We start from the raw sequence: 3855 nt of genomic DNA, 5'->3' as shown, positions 1-3855 counted from the left end.
CCTGCACCATCACTGTACACCGCCAGCCCCCAGCAAAGATCTAAACATTTTAAGTTTATGAGTCTGACAACTTCAATGGCATTCCTTACCCAGGCTATAAAATTCTGGCCCTGCCACCACAGAGCTGTTTTTTCTGAATTTCACAAACTTAGAGATAAGACTGACTCTAGTTTTCTGGCCAGCAGCAGTGACGGAGCCCAGCACTCCGGTTTGTATTTGAGGACTAGTTTTACAACTGCAAGCCGCCGCTGCGCCTGGCAGCCCCAGGCCGGAGAGTGAAGGCAGGAAAAAAAAGGAGATTTCTCTGACATTTTCTGCTTTTCAGGAGGAAGAATTTTCTAATTAATCCATGTGTCTCGAATTCCCTTTCAAAGTTTGTTTTCAGAAGTCTTTGGTTATATCAAAATACTATGTCAGAGCAATACATGTATCATCATAGAAATATCCTATTCAAAAATCAGTGATCCATGTAAAAACAGTAATAATTATGTAATTGTTTCTCATTTAGTGTTGATGATTCAGTGAAAACAGTTTAGATCAACATGTAGCCTTCTTGCAAAGAGACAAAAACACATAACAGGCACAGAATAGAATTGAGTATATAGTAGGATTATAAAGTAAGGTTTCCCCCATAGTTTATATATACGCATATTTCCACCCTCTTGACTGTGCTACCATTATGCAAGCATTCATTAACCAAGGAACTTGTTCAACCAAACTATTCAGCCTTTGCCAAGCGCGAGGACCGCGGCCAAACCTGGCTGCTGCCCGCTGTTACAGTCCTGTAACTTGACAAATGAAACATCCCCACCCCCACCCTTCATTCAGTTGAGATGATCCTACTGTATCTGTCCACACTAAGAACAAAACGCAGAAAGTATTATTAGATGAGACAAAGAGGCCGTTTTGGCATAATTATCATCAGTAACCTGAGGCTTGCCAAAGTTAAGTCAATAAAGGTTATTTATAAAGCATGAGGTACCACAGTACGGTCAGGAATAAATAGAACCCGGGACTTCAACTCCTAACTTGGGCTAACAATTCTTTGCGCCGATGACCTCTGTCTGAATTTCTGAGGACGGAGTCGTGAAAGGTAATATCGTCGGCAAGGCAGTGTTTTGCTTTCCTTGCTGACAGAACGTTTTAGAGAGGAGGTGTGATAATAATCTGATATTTTCTGTTGCAAAGAAGGAAGGCATTACACCAGCTCTGCCTTCGTTACCTGGTTATAAACACCCTGTGCCCTTGCTGCTGGGCAAGGTTCAAGGGAGAAACAGGCCAAGTGCGTGGGAAGCAGAGGGCGCGTGTTCATCCTGGTGACTCCTCACTGGAGGTTTTGCAGTCCACAAGCTTGCTTTTGCTCTTTCCCGGTAGCCTGCGGTTTCCACGCTCAGGCACAACACCAGGCACTTTGTCAGCGGTGGAGACCGAGACTGTCAAAGTCCCTTCTCTGCTCTCTCACCTAATCCTTGTGATCACTCACAGCAGACAGATGTTATCTCCATTTTTACAGAGTTAAAAAAGTAAGTTGGAGATGAAGAAGCGATTTTTCCAAGATCACAGAGGCTTCAGGTGAGAAAATACTAAGAATCTGGGTTCAAGTTGACTCCCAACGCCAGGCTTCCGTAAAATAAGCCACTCCACCTCCAGGGGGTGCCCTCGGCCCCTCTGTGGCCATCCTGGGAGCCCTTGCCGCCTAAATCACCCGTGTCTGAAGGGCAGCTCCAGCAGTCTGCCAACTGACCTTTGATCAAGTGCTCGGACAAGAGGAAGAAGGCCTGGAGGCAGGCGCTGCGGGTGGCCCCGCAGAACTGTGAAGGAGAAGCTGATTCCTGAACCAGCACTCCACACATGGCAAAGAGGAAAACTGTCATTCGTAAAGTACTTACTGTGAGACTGATGTGCTAACACCCATTTTAAAAATAGATTTGGCTCCCAGCAAATACTACAGTTGCTAAGGAAATAAAAATGTTTAGCTGGCTCTGTGCTGCGTGCAAACATTATTCCTAGATTCTAAGTCATTTAATATTCAGCTAAATATCAAACGAATCTCATCCTGGTGATTAATCTTTAGGTGGTGGTTCTTCTGGCTAGCAGCTGAGCATTATTAGAATCACCAGGAGAGTTTTAAAACATTACTAATTCCCCAGGATTCAGATTAAATAAGAATCTGTGGGCTGAAGCCTCAGCATGGGTTGGCTATTTGTTTTCTAGGTGACTTCTGGTGAGCATGGGCATCGATAAATTCTGCCTCACAGAGGTTCTCAGAGTGTGGGCCTGGGGATTTATTAAAAATGCACATTAGCCGGGCGTGATGGCTCACGCCTGTAATCCCAGCACTCAGGAGGCTGAGGCAGGAGGATCGTTGCAAGTTCGAGACTAGCCTAGGCGACAAAGTGAGCTCAAGGCCAGCCTGAACTATATAGAGAGACCCTGCCTCAAAAAGACAAAAAAAAAAAAAAAAAAAAAAAAGCACATCACCAGGCCCCGTCCCACATCGACAGAACTGAAATCTCTGGGGATGAAGCTTGGCAAATTGTGTTTTTGGAAGCCATAGATGACTGCCTTAGAATGTCCTGTCAATCCAAAAGTGTCCTCTACCTAAATGCCCCGGTGCCCCGAGTCACACTGCTCTCTAACGTCAGGAAAGACAGGCTATTTGAAAAGCATACTTTGCATCTGAAAAAATAATACCTTGGTGGACAATCCCAAACTAAAATACACAAGGGGAACTTTCTCCCATTTGATTCAATTTTTCCCCTCAATTTGCCCACCTCCCCACATTTCATTGATTTTTTCCCCACTTCTGTTTCTCTATAGATCAAATGCTGAAGTTTCCAGCTGGCCTCATGTTAAGGAGTTCCCTTCTTCCCTGACCGCAGGAGCCACGTGTGAGCGTAGAAATACGAGCTGCAGATTTGCATGTATTCGTGTCTGTGACAGCAGAGCCCTCCAAGCACTGTGCCCACCTTAGTGACAGTGGTGGGTGCCAGGGGCAGGCATGAGTTGTTTACATTGGCAAATACATTTCAACAAAACCCAGGCTGCTGGTCAGTGCTCCATCAGCTCCTCAGACAGACAGTGCTGTGCAGAGCTAGACTTTGCTCGAAGACTGCAAAGTGCCTTTTAAAAAATATTTGGTTCCTCATTGTTGATAAACTTGTACTCTGTTCTACACCATGTGCTACGTCTATCCTTGGTATTGACTGACAGCTTTGTTTTGCCATATTTGACTGTATTCTTCCCCCCCCCCCAAGAAAGTAATAAGCACTAAGGAGTAATAAAATCCAAGATGTGTAAATTTTGTTGTAAAAAAGAGAGGGAAAAAAAAAAAAGAAAAGGAGCTCTAACGGATATAACAGCAAGTGTGTTTGGGGGTGTTAAATAGCTGACTTTATCAATGTTTTTGGAACATTGAACACAGCTGTTTGCAGTCTCCCTGTTTGAATGTCCACCTTGTGTTCTTTGATACTGTGATTTGAGGAACTATTTTCAAGAAAATAGTGTGTAATCTACTAGCAGGTAATTTCTTACTGTTATGGTTTTTTGTTTTGTTTTGTTTTGTAGTTCTGTATTGCGTGTACCCTTACGCCGCTTTGGTTTGTTTTGTGTTTTTCTCTTTTTCCTCTTAAATTAAAAAAAAAAAAAAAAAAAAATATTTGGTTCCAAATAACCATGTGGCAGTCTCAGAACATTTTGGATGTTAGATTTCCAAGTCTCCATATAATTCAAGGACTTAACATAGCTGATCCAAAGCTGTAAAGTTAGACATAGAGGGTGTCTCATTTTAAGTGAACATTATAATATAAACACTCTGGGGGGGGGAAGGCATATGGAGAGAACTCATCATTTAGA

The 3855-nt window shown here is 43.3% G+C and overlaps 1 long non-coding RNA gene across 1 annotated transcript; it reads left to right on the top strand.

Moving 5' to 3' along the window:
* Positions 1-1010: 1010 nt before the first annotated feature.
* Positions 1011-3154, top strand: LOC106027295 (uncharacterized). Its single transcript, XR_001200875.2, has 3 exons — positions 1011-1093; positions 1514-1572; positions 2821-3154. It is a non-coding gene; the product is annotated as an uncharacterized LOC106027295 (long non-coding RNA).
* Positions 3155-3855: the final 701 nt, after the last annotated feature.

This window comes from Cavia porcellus, unplaced genomic scaffold (assembly GCF_034190915.1).
Source record: "Cavia porcellus strain 051 isolate PalLab524CR breed Dunkin Hartley unplaced genomic scaffold, mCavPor4.1 scaffold_14, whole genome shotgun sequence".
NCBI classification, from domain to species: Eukaryota; Metazoa; Chordata; class Mammalia; order Rodentia; family Caviidae; genus Cavia; species Cavia porcellus.
This window is presented reverse-complemented; position numbering and strand designations above follow the sequence as displayed.